The sequence below is a fragment of the Molossus molossus genome, unplaced genomic scaffold, assembly GCF_014108415.1.
Source record: "Molossus molossus isolate mMolMol1 unplaced genomic scaffold, mMolMol1.p scaffold_m16_p_2, whole genome shotgun sequence".
Lineage (NCBI taxonomy): Eukaryota > Metazoa > Chordata > Mammalia > Chiroptera > Molossidae > Molossus > Molossus molossus.
The window spans coordinates 12,628,243-12,649,633 of record NW_023425355.1 but is presented as its reverse complement, the minus strand read 5'-3'; the positions used below and the strand labels follow the sequence as shown (position 1 = coordinate 12,649,633).

Below are 21,391 nucleotides of genomic sequence, written 5' to 3'. Positions count from 1 at the left end.
AAAAGAAACAAAACAAATAAATTATATTTTATCTAAATTAAAAACATTTGCTTCAAAAGACAATATGAAAAATTGAAAAGACAAGCCACATGGTGGGGAATAAATATTTGAAAATCATCTAACAGATAAGTGGCTTGCATCTAGAAAATATAATCTTAAAACTTTCATCATTTAAAAAAAATACTCAAAACTGTTTTGGTTCAAATCTGAACCATTTTCATTTTGCAAAATAAAACCACACCACATTCACAGACAAATTAAACCCAAGATTTTTTATTAGGATCACAAAGTATTTTGTAAAAGGAATAGAATTTAGAGCACATTTTTCTCTTAATATTTCACCAACTGTGGATCTATAAAATGGTTTAACTGAATCAACACAAATATCACATAGGTGAAAAATGAGGTCTCCCAATATGCAAATTTGTCTCCTAGCTCTTAATCCCCACTACTCAATCAGCTACTCTTATAATTTTTTTTTTTTATCCTCACCTGAGGACACTTTTCCATTCTTTGTTCAGATAGAGCGGGAGGGAAAGAGAGGAAGAGAAAGAGAGAAACATCGACGTGAAAGGGACACATCGAGTGGCTGCCACGAGCACGACCCAACCAGGGCCGGGGACAAACTGCAACCGAGGTACATGCCCTTAGTGGGAACTGAACCCGGGCCTCTCCGGACCACAGGCCAATGCTCTAACCGCTGAGCCAAACTGGCCAGGGCTCAAGCAGCTACTCTTAAAAGGAATGGCTTAATCAATACAAATGTTAAACATTATTCAATTACTTTTTCATTATCATATTTTTAAATTATTTCACAAAAACCCCATAATTGCTATATATCTGTAGATCCAGATAGTTAATCCATAAGAATAAAGCTAGCAACCCACTGAAAATGAATAATCCAAAAATGTTTTCTTCACATTGTGGTTTACATATTACACCAAGAGAATAGACACATGTACACACATGTAAGCCTTAATTACCTATGCCTAGAACCAGAGCTAGTTCACTATATAGAATGGAAGGTAAAGTGATCATGTTTGTTGATGGTACAAAGATAATGGCAATGCCTCAATGAGGAGACAGTGTAAGAAGTTGATGACAATCTAGGTAAAACGGAAATTAAAAAGAAAGACGCCCTATTCACACTTTTTGGCTAATTCAGCCATCCTGTGGACCAGTACTCCTGACTTGATAATTAAAAAGAAATTATCCCATTTTTGGTGCAAAAGAGAAAATTCTAACAGATTTTTGCCAATGACTTGTTTTATGTTTTTTTTAATCACCATTTATCCCTTCTATGCCCTCTTCCATACCTTTAGGCTCACCTTCAGACACTAAGTTTTATACCTCGATATGAATCACTTGATCTCCTCCATGTGATAACTGTTCTCTTACAATTTTTCATACTAAGAACAAAGCTCAATTAATTTTATTCATATTCTTATTTTCCCAATTACAATGTCTCATTTTCTTTTGGGGAGGATGCATTTATTTATTTATATATTTATTGTTAAAAGTATTATAGATGTCCTCCTTTATCCCCATTGACCCTCGCCTCCCCATTCCCAGCCACTTCCTGCTTTCCCCAACCTGTCTGTGCCCCTTGGTTGTGCATATATGCACATAAGTTCTTTGGTTTATCTCTTCCATTTTCTTCACAACAAATTGCAAATTGTCAATTCTTAACTATTGAACTATAAAAAGCCAAACTAAATTATTATTTTTTAAATCTACAAAATGTATAATTTCTCAAGATAACTCAAGTACAAGTGTTGCACTCATTGCCAAAACTCTCAATGCTGTTAATTGGTAATTTCATGCCCATGACAGAACTATATCTGAAAAAAATAAAAATGTCCCCTTGAACAAAGCCTGAAACAAAGGTCTGAAAATTATGAAATATTGAAGAGATTGTTCTTTGAATCAAGCCAATAAAACCAAGCAGATCTTCCCCTTGAGTGTATTTATTCTCTTCTCTTGCTTCTTAATTCTTTTCCTTTATGCCTTAACCAAATCCACAAGTCTACCCTTCCCTGAGTGTATCCTAATTCTACTGATAATTAGCTCAAAATTATATTTCACCTTATGTCAAATCACACAATTCTCTAGTAAAATGCTGAATCAAAATTCCATTCTCTCTCTTTATTTGTGAAGCTTTTCGAGATGTTAGACAGCTAAAGTGTCATCATAGCCCTTAGGAAGATAACATAATAGTGAAGGCTATATTTTTTATGTTCTTTATCTGTACATGAGTCTATATATAATTAAATCAATTATATGAATTTTCTCCTTTTTATATGTCAAGTATTCAGAGGGAAAAGAGTCTGCTTCTGAAAATAATGAAGCCAAGGACATTGTGCTCCCTCTTTGAGTGAAATGTTTATTTCCTGCTTTAAAAAATTCTTAATTTCAAAAGTTGAATAGAAAGGAACGTAAAAAAATAGAATTCTAGCTGGTTAAGTTAAAGTACTAAATGCTCCTAGAATATATGTCCTCTAGTCCTATAACATGTGATTTTGCATTAGAATATTTTTATTCATTATATGTCTTCATGTATTTGTATTTTCTCCTGATATGATCAAATCAATTCTATTCGGCTCAGAGTAACTAAATTCAGTTTTAATCATGTGTCTATATCACTTGCACTTCTGCCAGTTTAAAATGGCCTTATGCAACAAGGGCTAATGCTTTTAATAAAATACTGCTTTATGGTACGTAAACCTGGGCTTCCATCATGGCTATCATGAAAGAGGTTCTGAAATTCAGAACACTACCTATGTGATTGCTTCAGTTGGTTTCCTAAACAAAGGTCTATCTTACAAAAGTGGACATTTCTGTGATCTCAGTGTTTCTTCATAAGGTTTTAAAAACTGGTCTTTTCTCCAAGGAAATACAGCATACCACATGTTACCTCCTTCTGACAGTTGTATTACTTATCATATTAATGCTTCAAGAAAGAGCCCAAAGTCAACACCATACAACCTCACTTGAAATTTGGATTGCTATTGTAAAATGTAACACAAAAATGGGAAGATAAATGCAAAGAAATCTGAAAGGATAAGCAATTGATGAATATTCTGGAAATTGACAAATAGCTTGATAATTTATTATAGTAAATCACTAAATAATTCTTTAAAATAAAGACATAATAACTGTATAAATCTTTATTTCAAAAAACACAAATATATGCAAATTGGTTTTTAATTTTAAATGTAGAAATTTCCAAAAATTTTCTAATTTATTATGAAAAAACAAGTTTTTGCATGAAAATATTAAAATTTAAACACTTTTAGTAATAGAATTTTGAGCACTGAAACTTTTGTATCCTCAATCTTTTGAGTAAATTATTTCTGGCACTATATAATGAATGGGATATGGAAAAGGCACTACTTTTGTAACTCTGAAAAAATCACTGATTTCTCCTGAGTCAGTTTGCTTATTTACACAATGTGTGTCTTGTTCTCTACCAGCCTTTTAAAAATGGTGAGGATGTGGAGAAAAGGGTACTCTAGTACACTGCTGGTAGGAATGCAGACTGATGCAGAAACTATGGAAAACAATATGTGGTTTCATAAAAAACTAAAAATTAAAAATGGAACTGCCATTTGACCCAGTGATCCCACTTCTAGGATTATATTCTAAGAAGCCTGAAACACCCATCAGAAAGAATATGCACACCCTTATGTTCATAGCTAAGATCTAGAATTATCCCAAGTGTCCATCAGTAGATGAGTGGATAAAAAAGCTGTGATACATTTACACAATGGAATATTATGCAGCTCTAAGAAAGAAATATCTCTTATCCTTTGAGACAACATGGAGGGACCTGTAGAGTATTAAAGCTTAGCGAAATAAGCCAGTCAGAGAAAGACAAGTATCATATTATCTCACTTATATGTGGAACCTGAGGAACAATTTCAACTGATGAACAAAATAGATCCAGAGACATGGAAGTAGGGAACAGACTGACAAACCTTAGAAGGAAGGGAGTTAGGGGGATGAGAAAGGATAAACTAAAGATCTTATATGATATGCACAAAAATGGACACAGACACCAGTGAGGTAGTGAGGTGAAAGCTGGGGGTGGGGGCGGGAGTGGGGAGAATGGTGTCAATGGGGGAAAAAGTAGGGACATCTGTAATACTTTCAACAATAAAGATACATTTTTAAAAATGGCTCTATGAAGGACTGGGGAGCAAACACAGTAGATAAAATAAGATGTCATTTTTAATAGGGTTGCAAGGTGTGTGACTATTATCAGGGCAGGAAAATAGCTCCTGTACCTCCCCCTTTATGATTTCATCAAACAGTCAAGAATTGTTTCAGTGGCTCAGGCCTGTGATAAAAACCTGGACAGGACACAAGACTACTGTGCCCAGGCACTTAGTTATGCCAAGTTACATGTGGGAATATAATATACAGGGCTACTGAAAAACAAACAAGAAAACACTGCCATGAAAGCATAATAGAAAAGCTGGCTAAACTATTTTGCTTCCCATGAATGTGTACTTCAGTATAATAACCTTGAAACAGAACTCCTCAGAAATCACCTTAATGTAACTCATGCTAACAAACTGCAAACTGAGATATTATAAAATAACTGACACTTTCCAAAAAATTTATGAAGCTAGTATTTCTTGGGTTACAGACCTGATCTTATATTAACTTACTAATTCATTATTCTCAAATTGGAAAAAGCAAAGCAAAGGCAGAAAAATGTTTATATAGTCAAGAAAAGGAAGTTTCCTGATCTCTTCTCAAATGCGTTATCAACTGACAGTGAAATAGCTGTGTTACCATCAGACAGTTGTTTAAAATAATATTATTAATTGTTAATTTATTTGGCTTAGTTCACCTATATAGACATTACCCAACACCATGTAATAAATAATTTATATTACTATACAATAACATGAGTCAATAAATAAATATTTTTCCCACAACTTAAGAGAAGCACCTGGTAATTAAACATAGAGATTTATTCTTGTGTATGATGTAAGCTGGTGGTCATAGCAGTGCTATTTACAATAGCTAAGACCTGAAAACAGGCCAAGTGTCCATCAGTAGATGAGTGGATAAAAAGGCTGTAGTACAGTGCTCACTTCGGCAGCACATATACTAAAATTGGAAGGATACAAAGAATATTAGCATGGCCACTGCACAAGGATGACACAAAAAGTCGTGAAACATTCCAGATTTTTATGTAAAAAAAAAAAAAAATGAAACTAGACCATCAACTTACACCATATACAAGAATAAACTCAAAATGGATAAAAGACTTAAATGTGACTCATGAATCCATAAAAATCCTAGAAGAAAATGTAGGTAGCAACATTTCAGACATCATATGCAGAAAAATTTTCACTAATACACCACCTAAGGCAACAGAAACAAAGGAGAAAATGAACACATGGGGCTACATCAAACGCAAAAGCTTCTGCACAGCAGAAGAAACAACCACCAAAATGAAAAGGCAACCCATTCTATGGAAGAGCATAATTGCCAATGATACATCAGATAAGGGGTTAATTTCCAATATAGAGAGAGTGCTCATACAACTCAACAAAAGGAAGACAAAGAGCCCAATTAGAAAATGGACAGAGGAACTAAATAGACACCTCTCCAAATAGGACATACAAATGGCCAAGAGACATATGAATAAATGCTCAACATCACTAATCATCAGAGAGATGCAAATTAAAACAACAATGAGGTGTCACCTCACACCTGTCAGAATGGCTGCCATCAACAAATCATCAAACAAGTGTTGGAGAGGGTGTGGAGAAAAGGGGACTATAGTGCACTGCTGGTGGGAATGCAGACTGGTGCAGCCACTATGGAAAACACTATGGTGTTACCTCAAAAAATTAAAAATTGAACTGTCATTTGACCCAGTGATCTCACTTCTAGGAATATACCCCAAGAAGTATGAAACACCAATCAGAAAAAAATATATGTACATCCATGTTCGTAGCCGCACTATTGACAATAGGTAAGATCTGGAAACAGCCCAAATGTCCATCAGTAGATTAATGGATAAAAAAGCTGTGGTACATGTAGACAATGGGGTACTATGCAGCTGTAAGAAAGAAAGATCTTTTATCCTTTGAGACAACATAGAGGGACCTGGAAAGCATGATCCTAAGTGAAACAAACCAAGCCGAAAAAGACAAATATCACATGATCTCACTTATTTGTGGAATATAATGAACATAACAGTCTGAGGAATAGGGCAGACCCAAAGATGTGGAAGAAGGGTTCAGACTGACAACCCTTGGAAGAGGAGGTGGTAGGGGGAGGGAGGAGATAAACCACAGAACGTATATGCATGTACGCATAACCAATGGACATGAACAACAAAACCAGAGATGGGGAGGATGGGGAGGAGGGTGTCAATGGGGTGAAAAAGGAGAAACATCTGTAACAAAAATAAAATAAAATAAAATGTTTAAAAGAAAATAAAAATGACAATAATTTACAAGCTGAACTGTAGCTCAGGTTAAAGGCCTAAGAGCATATGTAGTTTCATTTATTACAAGTGAATCTTTTATTTTCATTAGCTATTTGACATTTTTATTCTAGGAGTTGCTGATTTTAGTTATAAGGTGACTGGTTAAACTCGACATTGAAGAGGTTTACTTTTGCTAATGTGTCTATACAAATCTCATTAAAATTTTTTTCCAAATATTAAAAAAAAAAAAAAGAAAGAAACCATAGCTTAATTCTATTTTGTAGCTTTGTAATGAAATCATTCTTGGAAGTCAGTCCTGGAAGAGCCTGTTTCCCCATTAAATAAATAGTTAGTCTGTGGTACAGGTGAATTTCAACTAGGTCAGTCTAGGTTCGCAGCCCACTCTTAACTACTATGTTTGGATAGAGATATTTCCCCCTGGTAACCTAACCTTGAGGCTGAACTTTGCAAGTAGGCTTGCAGAGGCTCTTGGAAAAGATTTAGCAGTTGGCTTGGGAAGAATCTGCTCCTTTCTTGTACGACAAGAAAGCTAAAGACATGTCTCTATGTAATGCAAAATGCAGAGTAAATGACAGCTGATTAATCATATATGTTTTTGAACAGGGAAATAGAGGAAGAAGTGAGAAATATTAAAATTGGGGCACATAATCCAACTATCAGGATAGGTTCTTCGCTATTACTGCATATCATTGTAGGTAACATCTTAGATAAATGTGTATTGGGCGAATACAATAACAACAGTTATCTTCATTTGTGTGATGCTACATAATTATGTATACTTTTAACATCATAATGGTTTCCCACAAATCTTCTGTGAATTTGAACATGCAAAGAATTATACTCCTCAGTTTTACAGAGTGGCTAAATAATTTTCTTAGATCTCCAGACTTGCAGTCCAATAATCTTTCCATTACCTCATATCAAAAATTTACATATTCACTTTAATTTTAACAGGCTTCCACCTTTCCCCTGAGTTTTCACAGTTTATTATATACAGAGTGTAATTAGAACATTTTAAAACTGGCCTACTTTCGTCTATGAATGTAACACTTAGGGATGTAGAATTTTAGAAACTCAAAGAGAAAGAAAAAGTCTTGAAAGAAGCCAAACTGTGGGAAAAAATTTTTTTTATAAAAGCAGCAAACAGCCCTGGCCGGTTTGGCTCAGTGGTTAGAGCGTCCACCCACGGTCCAGAGAGACCCGGGTTCGGTTCCTACCAAGGGCACGTACCTCAGTTGTAGTTTGTCCCCCCCCCCAATTGGGGTTGTGCAGGAGGCAGCCACTCGATGTGTCCCTTTCACTTCGATGTTTCTCTCTCTCTCTCTTTCTTCCTCTATCTCCCTCCTACTCTATCTGAACAAAAATAGAAAAATGTCCTAGGGTGAGGATAAAAATAAATAAAAACAAAACAAAAAAATAAAATAAAAATAAAAGCAGCGAACATAAGAATTTCATCAAAATTCTCAGAAACCATGCAACCAAGAAAAGAATGGAATGAAAAACTGTCCTTCAAAATTTAAGGATAAAGACTTTCTCAGACAAACAAAAATTAAGGGAAATTGTTAGTAGACTGCATTGAAATAAATATTAAAATAATTCTTCAGAAAGAAGGAAAATGATATACATGAGAAACCTGGAACTACATAAACCTGTGAATATTCTTCATAGCAAATAACTCAATAAAGTTTAAAAAAGACAAGACATGGCAGCAGAAAACTATGATCCAGTTCTGGTCTTAACACTATAACTAGGGCAAATATTTATTGTTCAAAAAGGCATGGGCTCTCTATTCTGTTCCAGTGATCTATTTTTATAGCAGTGCCATGCTTTTTTTTATTACTATGTCCTTGTAGTATAGTTTAATATCAGGTAGCAACCCAAGTGCCTATCAATAAAGGAGTGGATAAAAAAATACATACATATAATAGAATATTACTCAGTCATCAAAAAGAATGAAATCTTACCTTTTGGGACAGCACGTATGTATCTAGAGGTTGTTACACTAAGGGAAATAAGTTAGCCGGAGAAAGAAAAAATACCACATGATTTCATTTATATGTTGAGTCTAAAGGACAATATAAATGAATAAACAAAACAGAAACAGACTCACAGATTCAGAGAACAGACTGAGGGTTCAGAGAAGAGGTGGATTGGGGAATAAGGTGAAAAATGTGAAGGGATTGAAAAATACAGATTGAAAGTCACAAAACAGTCATGGGGATGTAAAGTACAGTTTAGGAAATATAATCATTAATATTGTAGGAACTATGTATGGTGCCTGCTGGGTACTGGAAATATCAGCTAGAACACTGTAAAGTATATGATTCTCTAACCACTATGCTCTACATCTGAAACTAATACAAAATAATACTGAATATAAACTGTGATTTGAAAAATTTTATAAATAAGAAACTTTAACCAAAAAAAAAAAAACATGATTAAAAAGTTGTGGTATATTTACACAACAGAATAGTACTTCGCCATGTTAAAAAAGGAAATCTTACCTTTGTGACAGCATGGATGGAACTGGGGAGTATTATGCTAAGTGAAATAAGCCAATCAGAGAAAGCCAAATACTGTATGATCTCACTTATATGTGGAATCTAATGAACAAAATAAACTGACCAAAAAAAAATAGAAACAGAGGCATGGATACATGGAACAGACTGACATCTGTCAGAGGGAGGGTGTTTGTTGGGCTGGATAAAAGAAGGTCAGGGGATTAAGCAACACACATGTGTATGTATAAATAACACATAGAAACAGACAACAATGTGGTGTTAGCCACAGCAAAAGGGGGAAAGGGGGCTGGGGGTAGGTGGAGGTGGGTAAAGCTGTGGGGATATTGGAATGAAAACACACTTTGCTTGTGGTGATAGGCACAAGATGCAATGTGCAGATGATGTTTTGTTGAATTGAACACTTGAAACTTATATAGTTTTGTAAACCAATGTCACCTCAATAAATTCAAGAAAAGAAAGAAGGCTGAAAACATTATACAAAGACAGTGGGCTGATGAGCAGATTTTTGCTGACAGGAAATTTTATATATAATTATATACATATTTAAATATGCATTATATGTTATCACATAATTATATTCCTAAAATACATATGATACATCAATATAATACTAAATTGTATATAGTAACCATATCATTATATCAATCATGTAATTTTTTATGGATCTCATTCAATAAAGTGTTTTTGAAATAGGTATATGAATTCAGTGCTCTGGTTGGTCTGCTGTAGATAAAAATAATGAATAAGACAGCCCTAAGTGGGGAGATCTTTCAGAAAGTTTGTTTATTACTCTTCTTTTTAACATGAATGCTCAGATCCTGAGATACAACAAATAATAGATATTTCCAGTCTTTTACAGAAAACAGATTTTCATTGTTTCATGATAACATCAGCCACATGAGCCATGAATATAGAGACTTTTAGGAGATTTATGATTTGTTTTGGTTTGAGGAAAAAGAAAATCTAACGTTAATAAAAATTAATTTTATGAAAAAAATGATTAGTGCCTCCCTCCCAGAGCTGCCACACTGAGTGGTATATAAAAATATTCACTGTGATGGATACAATGAATAAAAATGGTGATTACTCAAGGAAAAGGGGGTTTGGGGAGATGGAAGAGGGTAAAGGGGGGACAAATAGTAACAAAAGAGACTAGACTTTGGGTGGTGAACACAAAATACAATACACAGATGATGTGTTATAGAATTGTACACTTCAAATCTATATAATTTTATTAACCAATAGCACCCCAATAACTTCAATGAAACATAAAAATAAAAATGGTAATAAAAGTTAAAAATAAAAATAACTCCAATTTACCAAATCTGAATCATGTATGTATATTTACATGCATCATTGGTATAACTGAATATATTAATACTATACTAATCAATATTTAATTAGAAACTAGCAAATTGAATCAAAATAATTTATCTAATTGTGCAAGTGAACACAACCAGGTTTTACACTTTAAATTTCAGCCTTCAAATGTTTTTCAATATTCAAACACGTCCTACTCAGAAAACAGTTCTTAACTTCTAGCTTGACTAAATGTTGTTGCGAAAGTCTCTCACTTCTTAAAGTACCAACAGATCACATTATATGATGATCATATGTCATGCAATAATCAGTCTACTGCAAAGGCCAAGTGTTCAACGGAAGCCTGTTTCCAAATCTACAGCATCTTATAATCCACTCACTAATAAGGTAATATCAGGGGAACACTTTGTAAAGTGTATGATTGCCTAACCACTATGTTGCACACCTGAAACTAATGAAAATAATATTAAATGTAACCTGCAATTAAAATAAATAGTACATAAACAGAAACTAAAAATTAAAAAAAAAAGATAAAATCCAAATTCTTTCCAAAGCTGTAAATTCTTGCTTCAGGAAATTTACTTGGCATTTCTGACAGTCAAGTAGCTTCTTCAGTTTTTTTTTATTCCCTATAAATTTAATAAGTACATTTTTTTGTGGTGTTTTATGTCCTTATAGCTCCCATGATCTCATATTGGAGAGCTTGGTCAGAAGCATATGGTGAATCAATTAGAAAGACAGCCTGCAAACATGTCCAATTTAAATAGTGCTCTCTGGGGGAAAAAGTATTCAAATGTTTGTACACACAAACTGATTTAAGCAAAATTTTATAAGCATGAAATATTCTAAAATGTCTAAAATATAATAAAATTTAAATATAACAATAGCCCTGTGTTGAAATTTAAATCCAACAATATATTAGATTCATTCAGTTCATAAGAAAACCATACCAAGAAAACTTGCAATACTAGATGAATTGGTAACTAGTTGTAAAGAGCATTGGAGATGCATTATTTTATTCTTGGCTACATTACAGTCAGCATGCATTTTGGAAAAAATCACTAAACTTTTTATTACGCCTTAATGGAAGCATATTTATTCTTGAATATATTATTGAACCAGTTAATACACATATTCTCACAGCAAGTGAAATTACGCTGGTTTCTTTTTCTTTTTAATCCTCACTTGAAGATATTTTTCCATTTATCTCAGATAGAATGGGAGGGAGGGAGAGAGAGAGAAACATTGATGTGAAACAGACACATCGACTGGTTGCCTCCCCCATGATCCCGACCAGGGCCGGGGACAAACCACAACCGAGATACAAGCCCTTGACTAGAATCGAACCTGCGACTCTTCGGTCTGTGGACTGACACTCCAACCACTGAGCCAAACTGGCCAGGGCTATGCTGGTTTCTTTTTAACCTTTTCTCTAACCCTATCAATGTCCCTACAACTGTCTTTCTCACGTTTATTCATAGGCATGCATTTACCAACTAATTGAGTACAATCAAACACAGTGTTACTATCTTACGTTTCTGCATATAGTACAACTTTTCCTTCCACCTTTGATTCTATCAAACACCCACTGTCCTGAAGCATAGAGAGAAAGGCTGCTGTTGTATTTGTTATATTATATAAGTAATTTATATAATATTGTATAATGTTATATAATTTGAATTTATTCATTATATAAATACTTTATGAAGCAACTCTAATTTACTATATAAATTATTTCTATAACAGTTATATAAATAATAAATGTTATTTATATAATACTGTTGAATTTATATTGAATGCTGCTATCATATTTGTACTGTAATGTTTCCCTCCAAAACCTGGTTACCAAAGCTGCTTCTGGAAAAAATATAGATAATAGGACAGGACATGATTTTTGGGGTGCCAAAAGATACAGCCTTCCCAAAAGAAACTGTCTTCAATTCCCACCATTAGAGATTAGAAGACACATGGTGAAATTTATCCTTATTTGGGTGTGACCTACTGGCCCAGTGGGTCTTTAAGTTTAGGATACATTATAATCACCTGGAAAGCTTGATTTAAAACAAACAAACAAACAAACAAAAAGAAAAACAGAACCTGGGGCTCCATCCCCAAAGAGTCTTCTTCAATAGATATAGAGTGTTATCCTGGACTCTGAACTTTTAAAAAGCACCTTACCCCCCCACATCTTTAAATACTCAGATGTTCAAGAAAAAACTTTTAGCCCTGGCCGGTTTGGCTCAGCGGTTGGAGCGTCCGCCTGCGGTCTGGAGAGACCCGGGTTCGGTTCCCGCTAAGGGCATGTACCTCGGTTGCAGTTTGTCCCCGGCCCTGGTTGGTCGTGCGGGTGGCAGCCACTCGATGTGTCCCTTTCACATCGATGTTTCCCTCTCTCTCTCTTCCTCTCTCTCCCTCCCACTCTATCTGTACCAAAAAATGGAAAAAATGACCTCGGGTGAGGATAAAAAAAAGAAAAAACTTTTAGAAAATTAAATAAAAACTTAATATATGTCTTTGCTTCTTCCATTGGCTTTGATTTTGATACTTGACATTTTCAACTATGAAATGAAATACTATTGCAGAAGTCAGGTGGTCTGTTACTATCCAAGTGGATTTAGGTAAATTAACCTCTCTGGACATTACTTAATCTATTGTAAAACTAGGGGGGTGCATAAAATGATCCCAGTTGCCCTTTCCAGTTCCAATACCCTCCAATTATCAAATACACAAGTGAAAAATCACTGCCCTTTTTTTTGTTGTGTGTGTGTGGGGGAGGTTGTTATTGTTACACAAGTGCCAGAAATTCTAAACTTCTTTAGATGAGCCCACAGTCATGCTTATTATCACAACAAAGAGAATTTCATAGACTGAGCATGAAAGTGACCCATCAAGTACATGTCAGTGAGTTATCAAAAAAAGATGCACATGAGAGATGTTAAATTGTCTTCAACAATAAGTCAGGCTATTCCACCATTCTCTGCAGCTCTACTAATTCCAAAATATCTCCACCTATCTCCAAAATTCTAAAATAGTGAAAAAACTTTAGAGATTTATATTAGAGTGAGTATTGGCCCAGGGAACCCTTACTTTTACCAACCATTAGTAGTCATTATTACTGATATTAGGTCAGCATGGGAGCATTTACTACTTCTGTTAAATTACATCTGGAAATATCATGTAAAGTTCCAGATTTAAATCATGATTATTTCATCAATAGGCAATTTTTGTGTTGTTATTTTTTTCTTTGGTCACCCCAGAGTTCAAATTTATAATAAAAACAGAGCTATTTCTCCTCCTTTTCCCCTCTATTCTTGGCATAAAAAAATCTATCTTAAAAACATTAAAAGAACATTACACTTTACTCAGAATATCAATGAATGAGTTCTATATTAATTCGATAAAATATAGACCTACCTTCCTAGATGTAGATGTCAATCAATAAAAGTTGCAAAGCTGCTTTACTTTAATTATGTTTCTCATCCACAAAGGATTTGGGCTAAAAGGCACTCAGTTCTTATTTACTCTACACAGATGTCAAAGTAGGGTTAAACTATTCCACAAAAAGCCAAATAAAATTTTAAGGGAAACAACTGAGTCTTGAGATTTCCTTAAATCCTCTTAAAAGCATCAGTGTTGTATGCCCACAACCCAAAGTCAAATCATCTTCCATCACCATATATTTGACCCTTTACCATTTAATTACTCTTTACCCTCATCCCTCTGTTAATCACCATACTGCTGTCTGTATCTATGAGTTTCAGTTTTATATCCCACATACGAGTAAAATCATGTTTTTCTTTTAGCTTTTTCTGACTTATTTCACTTAGCATAATATTCCTGTTGTCCATCCATATTGAATGAATGACAGTATTTAGTCTTTTCTTATGGTTGAGTAGTATTCTATTGTGTATATGAACCACATCTTCTTTATCTAATCTTCTATCAAAGGACACTTTGGTGTCTCCGTGTCTTGGGCACCATGAGTAATGCAACAATGAACATAGAGGTGCATATATCTTTGCAAGTAAATATTTGTGAGTTTTCCAGGTGCTAAAGTACCTAGAGAAGTAGTTGAGAACACTGAAGATGATAAAGTCTTGGTCAGAGCAGGGCTTGGGTTTGGGGCTGGAAAAGCAATTACCTAACTTCAAAACCTGTCAGATGACAATCAGAACAGGTGGTAAATTATGCACAGTAGTATCACATTACAGAGATAAATAAAATCCTACAGTTCCTCAGTTGTTTAATGTTTTTGCTGTGAAGCCAATTCCCTGCAGTCTGCCATATTCACTGGGTGTACATTGTGAAAGGATTTGCTAAGGTGGTCTACAGCTGTCCAAGGATCCTGCAGCCTCGTCCTGCTTCATTCAGTAGTAAGGGGGAACAGGGAGCCATGAAGAGCTGGGATTTTCAAACTATGTCTCTCAGGGAGGCTTATGTCCAGGAACCAAATGGGCAAGTGCTAAGCTGTGTGGTTACATTGCAGGGAGGCAAATCTAATCTCCCCTGTGAGTTCATCCTGTGCTATCCTGGGAAGGGGAAGAAGTGTCCACTTCCCTCCTACAGGCTTGCAGGCACCACCCCCCAAAAGGAGACTGTTTGAATCATCCTTGCCAAGTCCCAGATATCCCCACTGGATACAGTTCTATGGAGGTGGGGGAGTGAGAGTGGCTCAGAAGCAGGGACATTCAAAGTGTGAGATCTTTGAGAGCTATTGTCTGGAACCAGGATGAAGTACTTAGCCCCCTCCTGCGGGCTAGGCCTGCATCATTTCCAACAAGAGACTCTTTTGATATATCCCTCTGAGCCCAGTGCAGCTCAGCTTGCTCCTATGGAGGGGATGGCTGGTTGTACCCAACTTGAACTTGCAGCAAGTTGCCCTTGGAGGAACTAGAGTTGGAGACTCTGGCAGAGTCTGAGGGGTTTGGTTTTCAAGCAGGGGATATTTTCCCTCATTGAGTGTTGGACAGCGTAATCCTCAGGTAGGGGATCCACTAGTCCTATCCTCCCCAAATCAGTTGTCCTGCACTGCAGAGCTCTCAACCTGTGGAAGGAGATGTGAATCTCTGCTAGCCAGGGCTCATTTTATAGTTTTTCTTCACAAGGCTCTGGAGAAAGACCAGTCCACCTCAGAGGAAGGTGAAGTAGCTGACAGGTGGAGGTGGACCTCAAGAACTTCGATCCTTTTAGTGATCTGCTCCCAGATCTGAGCTGAAAGAAGCTGACATTTTTACACAGATTGGCCCCTCCCACATGCACTCAGATTCAGTTGATGCAGACACAAACAGTGAACAGTGTGGTAGCTCCAGACCTGTAGCCCAAGGTTGGTTACACACAACTTTTGACAGTGATCAATACCTGAACCACACCCAAGTGAACCCAGAACTAACACAACTAGTGGTGGGATTTCAACCACACCAGAAGTTGACCCAACTACCCACACCACTAGCACACTAAAGGGGGATTCTAGCAGGCACCAGACCTTGCTGGGAACAACCCCACCTTGGGGGAGGGGAGGAATCCCTGCACAGAATTTCAAAAATGGTGATCTAGATTTACCTTAATCATTACCAGCCTAAAGGATTAATTCCACCCATAAAGGATCAATAGCATTGAAGGCTCAACTACAACAGAGGACACACATAACCAACAACAACAACAACAAAACATTCCTGGAGAATGGAGTTGAGTTGATCTGAAAGATTGCACTACTGAGTCCAAAAAGACAACTTCATCATAAAGCCATCATAATAAGTTTGGGAGTCATAGAAGATCTACTTAATAAACAGATACAAAATGGGGAGAAAAAGAGTAATGCCCCCTTCGAAAGAATAAAAGAAATCCTCAGAAAAAAAAAATAAATGAAATGGAAGTATCCAAAATACCAGATGAAGAGTTTAAAACAATGGTTAAGGACCTTAAGGGATGAATGGGTGATCTCAGTGAAAATTTAAACAGATAGTAAGTATTAAAAAGTACATAGAAACCATTAAAAAGAACCAGATAGAAATGAACAATATGAGTTCTGAAATGAAAGGAAGGAATCAACAGCAGGTCAATGAAGCAGAAGATCAAATCAGTGAATCAGAGACAAGATGACAAGATCATAGTAAGCACCCAAGGATGACATCAGAAAAAAAGAATAAGAGAAATGAGGAAAGTCTAAGGGACCTCTGAGACAACATCAAGCATAACAATATCTACATCATAGGGATACCAAAAGAAAGAGATAGTGAGCAAGGGATAGAGAATCTGTTTGAAGAAATAATGACAAAAAACTTCCCTAACCGGGTAATGGAAAAAGTCACACAATTTCAGGAAGAACAGAGGGTCCCAATCAAGATGAACTCAAAAAGGCCCACACCAAGGCACATAATAATTAAAAAGGTAAAACTTAATGAAAATGAGAGAATCTTAAAAGCATCATGGGAGAAACAATTGGTTAATTACAAGATGCCTCCCATAAAGCTGTGAGCTGATTTCTCAATAGAAAACTTCAAGCCAGAAGGGATTGGCATGCAGTATTCAAAGTGATGAAAAACAGAGCCTGCAACCAAGACTAGTCTATCAAGCAAGGCTATCATTTAAAATTGAAAGCGAAATAAAAAGCTTTTCGACAAAAGAAGGCTAAAGGAGTTCATTAACACCAAACCAGTATTGAAACAAATGTTAAACGGCCTGCTTCAAGAAGAAAACGAAATATATAGAGAGAAACATAAGTACATGAGGAGAGAAAGGCACTAAATAGGTACCTGTCATTAATAACCTTGAAAGTAAATGGATTAAATGTTCCAATCAAAAGATATAGGGTAGCTGAATGGATGAGAAAACATGACCCATATGTATGCTGTCTACAAGAGACCCACCTTAGAAAAATAGATTCACACAGGCTAAAAGGAAAGAGATTAAAAAATATATTCCATACAAATGAAAACAAGAAAAGAAAGGTGGGGTAGCAATACATATATTTGATAAAACAGACTTCAAAACAAAGGACATAACAAGAGACAAAGAAGGTCACTACATAATACTAAAAGTATCGCTCCAACAAGAGACTATAACCCTAGTAAACATATATACACAAAATATAGGAGCACCTAAATATTTAAAGATAATCTTGGTGAACTTGAAGGAAGAGTTCAACAGCAATACAATCATAGTGGGGAACTTTAACACCCCATTGTCATTAATGAATAGATCTATCAGGCAAAAATCAACAAGAAAACAGTGACCTTAACCAACACACTAGATTGTATTGATTTAATTTATATTTACAGAATATTTCATCCCGAAGCTGCAGACTACACATTCTTCTCAAGGGCACATAAACAATTCTCAAAGAAAGACCACATGTTAGGACACAAAGTAAATCTTAACAAATTCAAGAAGATTGAAATCATACCAAGCATCTCCTCAGATCACAATAACATGAAACCAGAAATCACCTAAAATGAAAACACAAAAAATATTCAAACACATGAAAGCTAAATAGCATGTTATTCAACAATGAATGGATTACCAATGAGATCAAGAAATAAATCAATAATTACCTGACAACAATTAAAAATTAACACACAACAACCCCAAATCTATGGGACACAGTGAAAAGAGTCCTGAGATGGAAGTTCATAACATTAAAGGGCTACTTTAAGAAGCAAGAAAAATCCCAAATAAACTATCTAACCTTACACTTAAAAGAAGTAGAAAAAGAACAACAAACAAAGCCCAGAGTAAGTAGAAGGGAGGAAACAATAAAGATCAGAGGGGAAATAAATTACATAGAGACTAAAAAAATAATAATAATACAATATATCAATGAAACCAAGAGCTTATTCTTTGAAAAAATAAACAAAATTGATGAACCTTTAGCTAGACTCATTAAGAAACAAAGAGAGAGGACCCAAATAAATAAAATCAGAAATAAGAGAAGCAAAGTAACAACTAACATCACAGAAATACAAAGGACTTTAAGAAAATTCTATAAACAAGTTCATGACAAAAACTGGACAACCTGGGCAAAATGTATAAATTCCTAGAAACATACAATCTTCCATAACTGAATCAGGAGGAATGAGAAAACCTAAATAGACTGATTACAACTAATGAAATTGAAGCAGAAATAAAAAACAAAATCCCAGCAAACAAAAGTCCTGGACCAGATAGCTTCACTGGCAAATTTTACCCAACATTCAAAGAAGAACAAACAACTAACTTTCTCAAACATTCCCACAAATTTCAAGAGGAGGGAAAACCTCTAAGTTCTTTTTATGAAGCCATTATTAGCCTAATTTCAGTACCAGATAAAGACACTACAAAGAAATAAAAATTTATGCCCATATTCTTGATGAACATAGATGCTAAAATCTTGAACAAAATATTAACAAACCAGATCCAGCAATACATTTAAAAAATCATACATGATGATTGAGATTTATCCAAGAGATGTAAGGTTGGTACAATATTTGAAAATAAATAAATGTGATGTATCACATAAAAAATAAAATATAAAAATCACAAGAGCATATCAATAGGTGCAGAAAAGCATTTAATGAAACCCAGCACCCATTTATAATAAAAATCTCAGCAAAGTGGGAATGGCAACATCATATCTCAACACAATAAAGTCCATATATGAAAAATCTACAGCCAACATTATACTCAATGGACAAAAACTAAAATTATTTCCCTTAGGATCAGGAAGAAGACTAGGATGTCCACGTTCACCCCTCTTATTCCACATAGTACTGGAAGTCCTACCCACAACGATTAGAAAAGAGGGAGAAATAAAAGGCATCCAAATTGGAAGGGAGGAAGTAAAACTGTCAATATACACAAAAAGCATGATATTTTTTATAGAACACCTGAAGACTTCACCAAAAACTACTAGATCTAATAATTGGATTTGGCAAAGCAGCAGGATAAAAAATAAATACTTGGAAATCAATACCTTTTTTATACACTAATAATGAACTATCAGAAAGAGAAACTAAGAAAACAATCCCATTTACTACTGCAACAAAAAAGTAAAGTACTTTAAAATACATTTTATCAAGGAGTTAAAAGACCTATACTTGGAAAACTATAGGACATTGAGGAGAGAAACTGAGGAAGATACAAACAAGTGGAAGCATATTCCATGTTCATGGATAGTAAGAATTAGCTTCATTAAAATGTCCATACAACCTGAAGCAATCTATAGGTTCAATGCTATCCCTATTAAAATACCATCAGCACTGGAGTAAAGACAGTGTCTTCAATAAATGGTGCTGGGAAAACTGGACAAGTACTTTAGAAAAATGAAATGAGACCACCAACTTACCCTATACACAAAAATAAACTCAAAATTACACAAAATTTGAATATAAGTAAAAAAAACAAAAAAAAAAAACATGAAATTCCTAAGAGAAACCATAGGCAGTAAAATCTTAGGCAACTCTCAGAACAACTTTTAAAATTGTTAAAAAGGCACCTTAATCCCAATGTCTTTTAAGGAAATCTTTAAAACTCTAACTTTTTAAAATTAAATTTATTGGGGTGACATTGGCGAAGAAAACATGTTTCAAGTGTACAATTCTACCATACATCATCTGTATATTGCATTGTGTGCCCATTACCCCAAGTCATATCTCCTGTCAGCACATAAATGACCTTCTTTACCCTATACGACCCTTCCACCCCCCTTCCCTCTGGTAACAACCATACGTTGTCTACATCTATGAGTTTCTGCTTGTTTGTTTTTCTTCTTTGCTCATTTGTTGCTTTCAGTTTTATATCCCACATATGAGTGAAATCATATGGTTCTTGACTTTTTCTGACTTATTTTGCTTACCCTGATATTCTCAAGATCCATCCATGCTGTTGCAAATGTCAGTATTTCATCTTTTCTTATAGCTAAGAAGTATTCCATTGTATGTATGTACCATATCTTCTTTAGCCAGTTATCTATCAAAGGACACTTTGGTTATTTCCATGTCCTGACCACCATGAATAAACTTATGTACCTTGGTCTTAGTAAGAATTTTATGAATTTGACTCCAAAGGCAAAGAAGTAAAAGCAAAAAGAAATGAATGAGGAATAAATGGTGATGGAGAAATGTTAATTTAATTTAAAAACTAATAAAAATAAATGAATGATGGTGGGGGAGAGATAAACCACAGAACTTATATGCATGTGTGCATGAAAAATGGTCATGGACAACAAAGCTGGAAACAGGGCGGGGAGGGAGGGGGAGTCAGCGGGGGGAAAAGGAGAAACATCTGTAACAAAAATAAATTATTAATTTAAAAAATATATAACAGCAGCGAGCCAAGAAAAATAAATAAATAAATGAATGAGACCATATCAAACTAACAAGCTTCTGCAAAGAAAAAACAAAACAAAAAACAACTGCCAACAAAACAAAGTCAACCTACCAAATAGGAGAAGATATTTGCAAACAGCTCTGACAATGGGTTAATACCCAAAATATATAAAGAACTCAACACTCGACAAACAGTCCAATTAAAAATGGACAGAGTAGTGAAAAGACACTTCTAAGAATACATACAAATGGCTATAAGATATATGAAAAGATGCTCAACTTCATGAGGTACTAGGGAAATACAAATCAAAACTACAAAGAAATACCACCTCACACATGTTAGAATGGCCGTTATTAACAAGACAAATAATAACAAGTGTTGGAGAGATTGTGGAGAAAAAGGAACCCTCTCTCACTGCTGGTGGGAATGTATACCTATTGGTAAGTACCACTTCTAGGGAAAACAGTATGGATGTCCCCCAAAAAATTAAGATAATAGTTCAGCCGGTGTGGCTCAGTGGGTGAGCATTAACCCATGCACCAAGAGGTTGCCAGTTCGATTCCTGGTCAGGGCACATGCCCAGGTTGTGGGCATGCAGGAGGCAGCCAATCAATGTTCTCTCTCATCGATGTTTTTCTCTCTCTCCCTCTCCCTTCCTCTCTCTCTAAAATCAATAAAGAAAAATAAATTAAGATAATAGAATTACCACATGACCTAGCAAGCCCTCTTATGGATATCTACCTGAAAAATTTGAAAATGTGTATTCAAAAAA

General features: G+C 35.1%; 1 non-coding gene across 1 annotated transcript; it reads left to right on the top strand.

The window, feature by feature from the left end:
* The first annotated feature begins 5,097 nt into the window (after positions 1–5,097).
* LOC118636743 lies at positions 5,098–5,204 on the top strand. Its single transcript, XR_004960729.1, has one exon. It is a non-coding gene; the product is annotated as a U6 spliceosomal RNA (small nuclear RNA).
* Positions 5,205–21,391: the final 16,187 nt, after the last annotated feature.